The following is a 13990-nucleotide window of genomic DNA, read 5'->3' on the forward strand; positions in this document are numbered from 1 at the left end:
AACATCCAGGAGTATTCCTTAAATGCCTGGATGTTCTCATCAATATATTCTTGTTGGACATACACGGCTTCAGAATTCATGCAGGTACATGCTGAGCTAGTTCTGACCCCCAGGTGCTGAAGAGTTCAACCTACATAGTCAACACCGCTTTGACATTTGAATTCATAAATAACTAAACTTTTGTCCAGTGTGGGTAGAACATCTTCCTGAGAAGCCAAGAAAGCCCTCCTGGCACCAAATTGGAGTTGCACCACATATTAACAGCAGGACACCACCGATCTAATCCCATCAGAGAAACCTTTACTGATAGAACCAATAAAGGGAAGCTTTAAATATACCAGACATATAGGTGGCCCAAAGAAAATGCCAGTATTTGATGGCGCAAGATTTTTATATCAGTATTCGATTGTGCAAGATTTTTTATGTCAGTATTCAATTTTACAAAACTTTGAGCACTGAAGTAAAACTTCGAAAACGTTTTTTTTTCAGATACATACAAATAAATTTATCAGCAAGGATACTTATGATAGGATCCGACCCATGGGTTCACACCAACCATGAGTGTACGGGTTGCTCAAGGTCTATAAGGATGGCGTCCCACTAAGGCTGATCTTATCTATGATTGGATCAGTTTAGTATGAGCTTGCAAAATTGGCTGGCCGAGATCCTGGAACCCAAATTGTCATGATGGGTATATTTGCTGATGACACCACCCTCTATAACAGATATGATGAGAAAACAAATGAACATGCATCCGAGGCAATGGTAGAAACACTAGAGAAAGACCTCCAGAAATCATGTATGTCCAACAAGAATATATTGATGAGCACATACGAATATGCCTGGACGTATTCTTAGCACCTCCGGACAGTCAACGATCTATGGATCAGCATCTGCTCAACAATAAAACAATTGTGTGGAGATGCCTATTTAGATAGTTGCTTTTGTATCATACACAAGGCTTGCTCTAAACACTTACTGAATATCTTGGTGGCCTTGTGTTGTGTGTTACGATGCGTAAACTCTTGCTCTGTAGGCAGAAAGAGCTCTCCCACAAATTAAAGTTATTTAAAGAGCTTTAATATATATACATAATTTTTTGTTTTTATCTGCCTACATTCTGTCGATATTATGCCTGTTTTTTTTTTTATTTAATACCCTGATATTGCCGACATTTTTTTCTACTTTCCATTTCCCCACACCACTTTTGTAAAAATTAATTTTAAACAATAATTACTAATATGTTCGTTTTTAATCGTATTCGCCGATGTTTTCTCTTGATAATATATTGGTTGAAAGACGTTTTGAGGTTTATTTTAATAGTTTTTCTTTCTTTTTTTAATCATTAGTTTATCAATTTACTCTTAAATCGTTTTTATCAATGGCTTTTTCGCTTCCCCCTCAATTTTTTTCATGTGATTGTTTCCCAACTCAGCATGACTCCAGATATCTTGTTTAAAGCTATATCTATATATATATATATATATATATATATATATATATATATATATATATATATATATATATATATATATATATTTAAATAAGGGGGTAGTCACCAACAATGTGTATTTTTTAACATTATTTTATTATTCCGTGTCTTGGTTTTTCATTGAGAATTATGTTTGGTCATTGTAATAATGTTTTTAAATCATTGAAATCGTTTTTACGCGTTTCAGACGTTCTGTGAAGCGTCCTCATCAGAAATTATTTTCAAATGTGTTGGAGATGTAAAAATGGCATTTTCGTAGTTCATTTGAAGTGTTTCCAAGGGGTGGAGGCGTGTAAGTGTCTATTATTCATTGGCATGTTCAATTTTTATCACTCTTTTATTGGGCTTGTCGAGGCCGCTGACGCTGTAGATTCTACACCCAAAAATAAACTTCACACTAGAACAAAGCCCCACAGAAGTACCTTTCCTAGACATCTTAGTAACAATAAAAAACAACAACATAATCACAGACATCTACCACAAACCCACAAACACTCAACAATACCTCCACTTCAAAAGCCACCATCCTAAAAACTGTCTAAAATCAATACCCTACTTCCTAGCACATAGAGTCTGCACCATAGTAACAGACAGACACCTCCGTTCAACTAGACTGAATGAACTACAAATAACACTGCGGAAAAGAGGATATCCACTACCACTAATACAGAAAGGTATTGAACTGGCTGAAAAAATTCCAATACACCAACTAAGAACCCCAAAAGAACACAACAAAGAACAAATTTTAGCATACGTCTCTACACACAACACAAACAACCCAGAACTATTCACACAGATAACAAAAAACCTTATCCTCCTCAATCAGAACGACAAACTAAACAACATACTTAAAACAACAAAAATAATAAAAAGCAAACGCCAACCCAAAAACTTAAAACACATCCTAACTTCCTCAAAACTCGTCCCACACACTACAAAAGGGGTTACAAAATGCAACAAACCGCGATGTGGAGTATGTGACATAATAATAGAAGGTAACACATACACATTCAAAAACCCAGCACAAACATTCAAAGTAAAAAAAGGATCTAAATTGCACCTCCAGAAATGTAGTATATGCACTAAGATACACAGCATGCAACAAATCCTACATAAGCGCCACCAAAAATTTCAGCAACAGATAACAGACAACTATATGTTTCAAAACACGTACACACATGCAGTGGAAACAGCTTCAAAATAATGCCAATCTTCCAAACAGACAATTATTTTTATTTACTTACATAGGAAAAAAACTTCATCACCAGATTCACTATTGAACTGAACAGAGCCTAAATGCAAGGCACACTCGCATGCACATCCATATACATATACACACCCACACATAAATCAGAACCGACACATTAAAACACACACACATACGTGCATACAACCACACACAGACCTAACACCCCTATCTCTAATACAACACACTGAACAATACCAACCCTACTTAACCTCGAAACCAACAACACCAGGAAACACCTAGAACCATAGTATAATATTTGTTCCAACAACTCGTTCCCTCCTCAGTCAGTGGAGGAGAACCCCCTCATGACTGAGACAACTATTATCCCTTCTATTATCCCCCTCCCATACCTATACCCCCTCCAATTGCCCCCCCCCCTCTGGGGAACAAAATCTTCCCCACACTAGGAACCGATCCTGGGTCTGGCCATACCCACATGGGGAGACAAATAAATAGAAACATTAAAAAATCCCCTATACATATTTTTAAATACACCCCTCTATCTAAACAAACATAATATAAGGAATACCCGAAAAGACTGAAACGAAAAATCACAATACCAAAATCCAAGAATCCAAAAAATAAATATCAAAATAGAATGAAAGCACCCCTACCCATATTTCAGAAGAGCCAGTCCCCCCCTCCTCACACATACACATTAGTAACGACCTTGGATCACAGTCACCTTCCTAGGGAAGCAAATAACCTCATAATACTACAAAACAGTACACATTCTCAAACCAATAAAAGAAAACACACACACACACACACCCTACCCTAAAGGAAAAGGAAAAAAACACAAGCAGAAAGAGAGAGTGACTACAGCCGAGGTCAGCGGCCTCGACAAGCCCAATAAAAGAGTAACAGAAATTGAACATGCCAATGAATAATAGACGCTTACACGCCTCCACCCCTTGGAAACACTTCAAATGAACTATGAAAATGCCATTTTTACATCTCCAACACATTTGAAAATAATTTCTGATATATATATATGATAAGTATATTTACGCAGATAGATATGAAAAGTCTTTATTAAAGTTTGTGTCTATTTCCATTCTATGGAGGCCAGGCGCGAATGCAGACCCCACAATTTTATTATACCATCCCTATTTAAATTAAAACATACTTATCAAAGTATTATTATGTACATCTATATCAAAAACACTTGTAAACGTTTTTTTTAAATTTTTTTATTTCCATACTTTGTGCATCAGGCACGTATGCAGACCCCACAATTTTAATGAATCATCATTATGCCAGATCAAACATACCCATTTATATGTCTCGATACATCTTCTATCATCATATGTGATCAGTTTTCTATAATAGCCAACCATATAGGAGCTTATTCGTGACCAGACACACACACAGACGTTCAGCTTTATATATATATATATATATATATATATATATATATATATATCGTATAACGATTTGATCACTGTCTGCCTGACATAATGAACATTTAAATTAAAATGTTTAAAATTCAATGCTATTTCACACGGTTAATAGTAGCCGAATGGATACGGCCTCCGCTAATCGAGCCAGAGATGTCTCGTGTCGCGGGGTTCGAATCGTTCGACTGGTAGTAATCGTGACACCCTGCACTGAAGAATCCCGAAAGGATGAAACACTAGTGTCTGTAGGTATTTAATTATTATAGTAAAAAAATAATTATATATATATATATATATATATATATATATATATAGTAATTTATAAAATATATATGACGATTAAGCTACACTGAATATTCGGCGTTTCATCCACTATAGGATTCGTCAGGCTTATGCGCGAATTCTGTGGTTGTTTCTTGTTTTTATATATGTTGAGGATTTTAGTTAGCCAATCAGTTTTCTAGTATCCACCGCGCCCCTTCCTATCAGCCAATGGGCATACATTTTATCGAACAAAGGATCTAGGTTAGTGGTTTAAGGCAGACGATTTTCCTCATTTCTGCTCTTTTTTTTTTAATATATAAATATACATATGTGTACACACATACATTCATACATACATACATATATATATATATTTAACATATTTCATTAACTGTTTGCTTATATATATATATATATATATATATATATATATATATATATATATATATATATATATATATATATGTGTGTGTGGTCGTTTATGTATATTCATGTTTATTTAATTTATTTATTTGTTTGTTTTCTATTGTTTTTGTTAGTTTTAAAAGCTATTTTGTATCACTATCCTAGAGTAAGTTTTATTTTGTGAACACAATTGTTTGCTATTTCTCGTCTACAGTTTAATAGATTTTGGGGTTCTTTAAAGTACAGGATAGCAAGTTTTTTATGGAGGCATAATTTACATGGGTCATCTAAATGTCTGCACGTGGTAGCTTGTCTTATTATTTTCCATTCGACTACCGGCGAATGTCCGCTTTCTTTGAGTTCCCAGTATTTATTCGCTAGTGTTGTTTTTATACAGTGTTTTTTATTTTTTAATGTACTTTTGTGGTCATAGTATCGGGTTTTGAAATCTAAGGAAGTCATGCCTACGTAATATTTCTTGTTATTCGGGTTTTCTTTCGCAAATATTGTTGCTTGATAAACTACGCTTTTTGTTAGACATTTATTTTGAACTGGGCAAAGTGTGCGGTGTCTACAGTTTGCATATTTTTATTCATGGTATGGTTGTTCTTGTCCGGGGTTGGTTTGCTATTATCATTATTATTATTATTTCTGCTAGTGATAAAAGAAAACCCTGTATAGATTGTATACATTTTACATACGGATAAAATAGGATCACCACCCATCCACCCCTACACCTCCCCTTGAGTTTTAAAACATAAACTACCTACATTATTTAAGACTATGATAGAAACTCTATACACCTTTTTACATTACACTTTATATAATGCGCTCCTCCTTTATCTTAGAATTCGATATAATTCCCCCAAACAACATCAATATTTTCATTGATTTATAACGTTCCTAGTGAATCCCACGCTAGACGCCACATCCCCATTATGTTACCTAGCATCTTCTCTACTCTTCTGATGAGAAGCATTAGGCTTCGAAATACCTTGGTACAAAGAGTCCCATCTACTCCTTAACTAACTAAATGTTTGTATACCTTTATTAAATAAATGAACCATTCTATATTCACCAATATATAGTTTTTGCAACTTCATTTTCCACTCTTATTGTGTCCTATATGAGCTCCAATGAAATTTGTTGAGCCTTATATCATCCCAATAAGTCTCTTCTTATAGAATTGAATTTACTCTATTTTCCTCACTCTCTAAGATATATATATATATATATATATATATATATATATATATATATATATATATATATATATATATATATATATATAAGAGCAAATAGTTAATAAAACATGTTAAAAATACTTTGAAAAGGGGTTAAAACATATTTAATCTGAAAAAGAAACACTTAAGTGGATTTTATTTTATATATATATATATATATATATATATATATATATATATATATATATATATATATCTTACTATCGAACAAACAGCAATGTTGCTTCCAATGATGATGTGTTCAGTTTTAATCGTTACTAACTTAGAGCACTCTGCCCCAGCCATACTTCATGATAACTTTTATTAGTTTGACGTTACTCTCTGAGAACAGAATATCAACGTTTATGAAATTTTATTTTAGATTTTTTTTAAATTCATTTTGTTTAATCTACTGATGTGTCACTATATTCAGTTTTTTTCATAAATCTCATTTTTATCATCCTTATGAATCATCTGTGTGGCTGTTTCTCTTCTGAGCAATAGCAGTTGCCCAGACCGTGGTGAATAAATGATGGGAATGGGGTTTTCTGTCGAAATTCCATATGGGAACATATACTTCACTGTCTACTTTGACTCATTCAGTTACTTCATTTGTGCACTAATCATCAGAAAGAGAAAAGGTTTTACTTCATGAGGACATCTCTCATATGATCTTTGATGGCTAATAATCTGCATCTATATCTCACATTTTTCCGTTTTACTTTTGAGGTCACCAGTCATCCTGAAAGATGACATCGCTGAGTGACCTACATCTGGTATATCTTCCGGTCATCCCATGGTCATCTGTCCAAGCTTTGTCAAGCCCATAAGATTCAGTTTGTGAAAAAATATATTCATCTTAGGTTTTATGCGGATTAATATTTTCTACTGAATTATTGCCGATTCAGAATTCAATATTTCATTATGAGTTTTTAGGCAACCGATTGATTGTACAAAAGAAAAAATAAATTCTCAATTGTACTGTATTTTCGCGGTTTCCTGGAGAAGGAGGGGGTATAAAGTTTACGTTAAAGTAGACTTTTTAACCTGTTAAAAACGGGAAAAAGTTATAGCCTATTGACTTAGAATGAGTTCCTTATGACAAATTGATGATGGAATCAGGTTAAATTTGTGTTCACTTTTTGCATGAAATAATAATCCCTATTAATCCCTAACTGAGCATCGAATGGATACTATACTACTTAGTTCATTGCACCTTATTCTAACAAAGTGCATACAAAATTTCAGCCAGATCAGCCCAATAGTTTTCCCGAAAAAGTGGAATGGACAGATAAAGAAAAAGAAATAGAATATAGATTTGCTGAAAAATGAACAGATATAAAAAAAATATTTTAATAATCTTTAATAATATATTATATTGAATGTATAATCTAAACTTCGAAATTTCAAAATTTAGATCCTTAAAATTGATGCAACCTAAAAGTCGAAAGTTGCATTGAAGTATCCTATTTACTTTACAGAGTGTCCCAAAATTAACCATCTATTTGGAAATATAAATTAGCATTAAAATAGATGGCTTATTTTGGGACACCCTGTATTTACAATCATATGTGAGATTGCATTTGTAACGTCTTATATTTTATTTTCTAGCAGTAGCATGTGTATGTCAGTGTTAATCTACACAAAAATGACTAAACATATTTAACGTAAAAACGCAAAAAATATAAAGAATTTTATTAATGTATTTCTCTATCAACGTTTAAACATAAGGACGTTTTGTTTATTCGAAAATACAAAAGTAAATACAACAGCTGTTAAATTTTAATCCATTTCTCTGACAGATGTTGCTTTTCTCCCTTGCTTATAATTTCTACATTAATTACTGTCTCTGTGTTTCTCGCCTCTGTATGACTTACACTTTATTTTCAATTACTAATAATCGATTTTCTTTTTATTAAAAAACCTAATAGCATGAACTACTAAAACAAACTTTTTAAAAATGATATTAAAAACTTATTTAATGACGAAATTAAATACACAAGAATACATTTCCATTTTTACATGAAAGTCAGCCATTGCAAGCTTTTGTTAACAAAAAGGATGAGTTATTTTGTGACTCCTCCAAAGATTTTAAAGTCATTTGAAAGTGTTTAAATTGTAAAATAGGAAATCATTTATGGTTTTTAAATTTTAAACAAACCCTCATGTAGTAAGTTTCAGAAATTATTTACTTCTAATATTTTTTATAAAAAGATATTAAAACAATATTACTTAAAAAAAAAAACTAGATACAATTTAATAAAAATTGGTTGAATTAATAATTTAATGATTAAACAATACCGTAACAATTAAATGTAACTTCCTATTACGATTCTGCAATCCTTTCCCCATACTTGTCATGATTAAAAACCGAGAACAAAATTTTGTGGAAAATAATCCATTTAATTATTTCAGATCTCAAATTTCTTTTACCCTCATACATTCCATCAAATAGCAATTCACCATTTGGATAAAAAAATCTATTACAGTCACCTAATTAACTTATAGTGAAATTCTGATCATTTTTTCCCCCAAAATTGCTACTTTAATATATATACATATATATAGCTATTTAAATTAAAACCATATTTTTTAATTTCCCTTGGATAATATCAAGACATAGATCTTAATTTCTAAAATAAATTTGTGTTGCAAAAGCAGAAGAATTATAATTTTATGAAGACCTGACAGTATTAATCGGCGACTACAAAAACTTTTTTCCATGTACAACAAAACTAAACAAATTTAAAAAATATAACCCCAAACACAAGACAATTTTATCTTGTGATCTATATATATATATAACAGCTGGTAGATCTGCTAGTCAAATCTAATCACATCTAATACACAGAATATTATGAGTCAAAAGAATATTTATTCTTTTTCTCTTCCTGTTAACTTTCTATGATGTTTAATTAAGGGAATTGCGTTTCAATCGGCGACACCTGTTGTAATTAGCTTCACAGACGAAGTAAAATCATCAAACTGTGTAAATTGGAATTCACAAAGTCAAACGGAGTTTTTTTTTCGATTTTGGTAAAATATCACAAATCCGGATTAATTTTAACAAGAGAAAGGATTAATGGATTAAGTAAGGAAAATTAATCCATCGAAAATTGTATGATCAACAGGTAAGAAAAATTTTAAATACATTTCCATTCAAATTCTAATATCTACTCAAAGGCTGCTTCTTTGTGTCGTTACATTTAACAAATAAAAAACACAAATAGCATTTACAATATTAAAACTGTAACTATTTTAAGCAACATAATTATCTACATATACAAATATGATGAAAATAGAATTAATATTTCATGTTATGGGAAGTCAGAGGGAAAAACTAAAACATTGATGAGTTTATCAACGTTTTGTCTCTATATAGGGGACTTCATCAGGATGGTTGATTTTCCAAAATAATTAATTAAAACCAAAGGTGTATTTTGAAATGTCTGCTGTGTGCAATGTGAAAAAAAGATCTCTGTTCCTTTCTTCAGACAGGACATATTCTTTAGAGTACATATGTCCTATCCGAAGAAAGGAACAGAAAACTTTTTTCACATCACACGCAGCAGACATTTTAAAATGCACGTTTCGTTTTAATTTATTTTCTTTGAAAACCAAACATCCTTATGAAGTTCCCTGAATAGGGACAAACCGCTGATAAACTCACTAATGTTTTAGGTTTTTCCTCTTATTATCCATGTACAAATATATCTTGTGAATAAATATAAGTGCACGTCTTAGCAGCAAATGTTAAGATCAACTCTTATAACATTATTTGTAAATAATGAAACGGTCACATGAAAGGAAAAACAGTAGTTTTTTTTATAACAATGAAAGGGTTTAGTCAATTACACCTTTTTTGAAAAGGTCTAAGAAAGTTGAACAGTATTCAATTAAAGTGAAGAATTAGAAAGTGGTTTCACTACTGAAAATCAATGAGCAGATTATTTTTGAGTGAAGATGGTTGATGCTTGCAAACCCAGAGTATGATGAAAGGAGAGTGTCCTTGGTTACTTTCAGTAATCTTTCTGATCACCGTCAGTGATTTCCAAAGGGGTTGAAGTCGTCCTTTTTAGTACTGATGAAATAAATTCACCCTGCAAGTTGATTGGTCAGTGTGTGTGATCAACTTGCTTAAGAAGGGAAATTCTCTACGAAAGATCTCCCAACAGTACAAATTTCGGTATTTGTGCAGTTTAGGGCTCAATTGAAGTTGGCATATTCCAGCAGATAATGTAAACCGCCGGGAAATATCAAACAAAAACTGATTTTTTTACCAAGATGCTATCCAACTTTACAAATTAAGGAAAAAAACAACATTAATAATTAATAATTAATTAATAAATAAATTTTAAAATCCTATGCTAATTTTCATTATTTTTATTTAAAAAAATATTTTTACAAAGAAATATAATGAAACAGTTGTTAAAAAAATTTAATTTTCTCTATTCCTTTTTTAGTCCAAACAACTAGGGTTAGGGTATCAGTTTCACCATAGGTTGTACACTGTACAAGTACCACAATATTTTTTCGAAAAAATATTTTAAAAATTATCAAACTAAAATACAATTCTATATATGATTGAAAGGTAAGAATCAGTTTAAATTTTCCTGCATAGTTTTTATTTTTAAAAAAATTGACTAAGAAAAACTTAATAAATATGCAATCAAAAAGTAGAATGTAAAATCAATTTAATAAAAAATGTAATAAAAATATTACATTAAGTCCAATAATATATAATAGTAATTTTTTATCACCAGTGACAAAATTTAATGAATTAATTAAATCAACACATCTGTCTGCTCTAAATGTTTAATAAAATAATGCATGTAAAACAGCTTTACAATTACATTTTTATTTAATTATTGGAATTCTTTGAGATGAGTAATTTGTATATTTATTTGCGGACTATTATCCTCATCTTTATAGTTGTTGTTTTATGAAGTTTTGGTCGTCTATTCCTCTGGCCTTTGCCTTCGTCTGACAAAGGCCAGAGGAATAGTTGGCCGAAACGTTGTAAAACAACAACTATAACGATGAGGATAACAGTCCACAAATAAATAACTTTTTTGTTTAAATATAAAATTACTGAAAAAACTACCCTTTCAATAATTTAAGAAAACAAAAACCAAACAGCTGCTTAATAAACAAGGTCATGATTAAACACAAATTTAAGATCAAGGTTGAGATGTATTTTTTTGTTGCTTATGACTCATCATTTACTAAGGCTAAAAGCCATTCGAGGATGAGAGTTGATGTGATTGACAGATTGTTAGTTGAAATGTGGAGAATATTATGAGAGGACTAAGAACGACTGATGAAATGAATTAAGTTTGATTATTTATGAGGGACAGTTTATGACAAATATTTTTTATTACATTGGATTTAAAGACTACCATATAGTAATTTGCAGGGGAGCAGTTCCATGGCAATATGTTCCACAGATGGGAAATCCTTGCAAAGAAGTTCTGTTCATTGAAATTCCGCCTGTGGCTAAACACACTTACGGAGTTAAATTTTATTCATTTATTTTTGTGATAAGACGAGTTCTAACTCTGAAAGTTTTACAAAAAGGAATCAGAGACTGGCACTGCCCGAGCATCTTAGAAAGAGACTAACAATATCTCTTCTATGAGAAAGAAGCACTAAGGAGTTAGAATACTGCCAAAAAAATAAAGAGTGCTTCGAGTGGCACCTCTCTCTAAGTGGCAGCAATATTTCAACTTAGCATTGGTTTGACTCATATATAAACAGAAGCTCGTTTCCAGTCACCATAGCAACAGATTGGATATTTGAGATCTGCAATGAAAATTAATCCCAATACCTTATCAAAATAAGGAGCTTCCTCAAGGAGAGAGCTAGTCATATCGACTGAAGCAAAAGCCAGGATTGAAGCGTTCATGATGGTAAGAGAGAAAAGTTTAAAAAATAAAGATACAACTCAACATTTTCATTAACTGATTAACTTATAATATTTACTAAGAGATTAAAAGATTAACAATTGTTCATAATTATTTCAAATCTTCAATATACTACCTAACAAGGTAGAAAAATTGTAGAAAAAGGCAGAAAAAATATTGAGATCGACATTTTTGTAGTAGGATTGCTGTATCAGTATCCATCCTACATGCCTTGTTTGATATGAAAAAAGGGTCACTAACCTTTGGATAAAAGGGCACACTTCCTCTCTACAATTTAATTTTATTCAAACAGTTTTAAGAAGCACAAAATATGGTCCAAAAAGAGTTATGAAAGCAAGAATACAAAATAGGTCGAGTCTTCTGCTGTATATGTACTATAGAGATGGAAGAGAGTCTATGAGTTCCATCTTATCTAACAAAGTTATTGCTAGAGATGAGGATAGAGAGATAGGACCTATTGCTACACTGGCATCTCAAAAAGGACTTTTATCTTGCCTCTCACTTAAGTCTCAGCAAGAGGCGAGCAAGGAAATATAATGTCTTATCAACACAGCACTCAAGGTCTGACTGTTTTAAAAAGGTTTTTGGATAGAAGCTGAAGTTTCTTCCCACATAAACAATGTTCATAATGTTCAAGGTATATATCACTCTGCGAATGATAACATGCAAGTTCAAAAGAAAATAGGTTTTAATTATGTAACTGCTACAGAATCCATGAGGATATTATGTTATCGCATTTATTTTTTTCTTATATTTTTTCCATATCTGTTAGAATAAATTGCTTTGACTCTTCCGGAAATAAAGGATCGTAGTTATTCCCCTTGGCCAGAATTAAGGATTCTGCCACATTGATTTCTCGAAAACACGCGTATACTTTTAAGTTGATAAAACCTTTACGAAATGCATTCCTGTTTACTCTTCTTTTATCTCTACTTATCATTTCAATTTTATCAACTTAAAATGGAGAAACTACTGCGGCCGGACAGATTCAACGTAGAACCAACAGCTCCGAAATCGGAAAAAATCTATAAACACTGAAAACTGACGTTCGAGTATTACTTACGCACTTTAAACAACGGGGAAATAGAAAATAATGCACAAAATCTCTTTGTCTTGATTAATTCAGTCTCAGCGACAATATTCGAAATAATAAGCGATGCTACAGATTACAACGGTGCCACAGAAATGCTAGATGCTGTTTACATAAAACCAGCAAACGTTATATTTAACTGGCATCAACTTCTGACGAATAAACAGAAACTGGCACAAACTATCGACGATTTCATGCAACAACTGGAAGTACTTGCCAAATCCTACAAATTTCAAGCAGTAAGCGCTGAGGAGAACAAAAAGCAATATATCTGTGATGTTTTCATTAGCGGCATCTCCTCTTCGTCTATTCATCAGCACCTACTCGAAAAACCATTCTCAACTCTACAAGAGACCTTTACAATGGCTAGGTCTCTAGAACAAGTGGAGAAGCATACGATAAGCTTCGATAACCACCCGAATGTAGCCGCTACTGTAATTAAACCAGAAGACACTCCTTTTGGTAGGGTATTTCCAAAAGGAAATACCCTACCAAAAGGAATTTGTTTCTTCTGTGGGAACACCAACATTCACGGCCGGTGTGTCCTGCGCGTAATGCCGAGTGTAGGAAATGTAAGAAAAATGGCCATTGGGCGAAGGTATGTAAATCTTCCTCCTCCACTGCTACTGTGTTATATGACCCGGACTTCCTCCCACCCAATCTCTCTTGACTAGGAATGGGTGCCAAAGACATTACATACACAAAATGCAAAATAAATGGGCAAGTAGTGAACACTATGGTAGACTCCGGCAGCGTGAGGACGTTTATCAGCAAAAATACAGCAAGTTTGTAGAAATTTTGGATTCAGCTGTTTACAAGCATCGATAAAAATACTAAGATTTTGAAAAGGTAACGATTTTGTCAACACCATCACAATCAACTTCATTACTCTCACACAAAATACAAATCTTTTTGAAAAATAATTTTAACTGATTAAACGACA

General features: G+C 32.3%; 1 protein-coding gene across 2 annotated transcripts in view; it reads left to right on the plus strand.

The window, feature by feature from the left end:
• Positions 1 to 8946: 8946 nt before the first annotated feature.
• Positions 8947 to 13990, plus strand: part of LOC145286347 (uncharacterized) — a 41617-nt gene continuing 36573 nt past the window's right edge. For both annotated transcript variants that reach the window (XR_013869150.1, XM_080135287.1), the window contains exon 1: positions 8947 to 9164. The gene's annotated coding sequence lies outside the window, so the exon portion shown is untranslated. The remainder of the gene's footprint in view (positions 9165 to 13990) is intronic.

The sequence above is a fragment of the Euprymna scolopes genome, chromosome 10, assembly GCF_053919585.1.
Source record: "Euprymna scolopes isolate OS-2025 chromosome 10, ASM5391958v1, whole genome shotgun sequence".
Classification (NCBI taxonomy): domain Eukaryota; kingdom Metazoa; phylum Mollusca; class Cephalopoda; order Sepiida; family Sepiolidae; genus Euprymna; species Euprymna scolopes.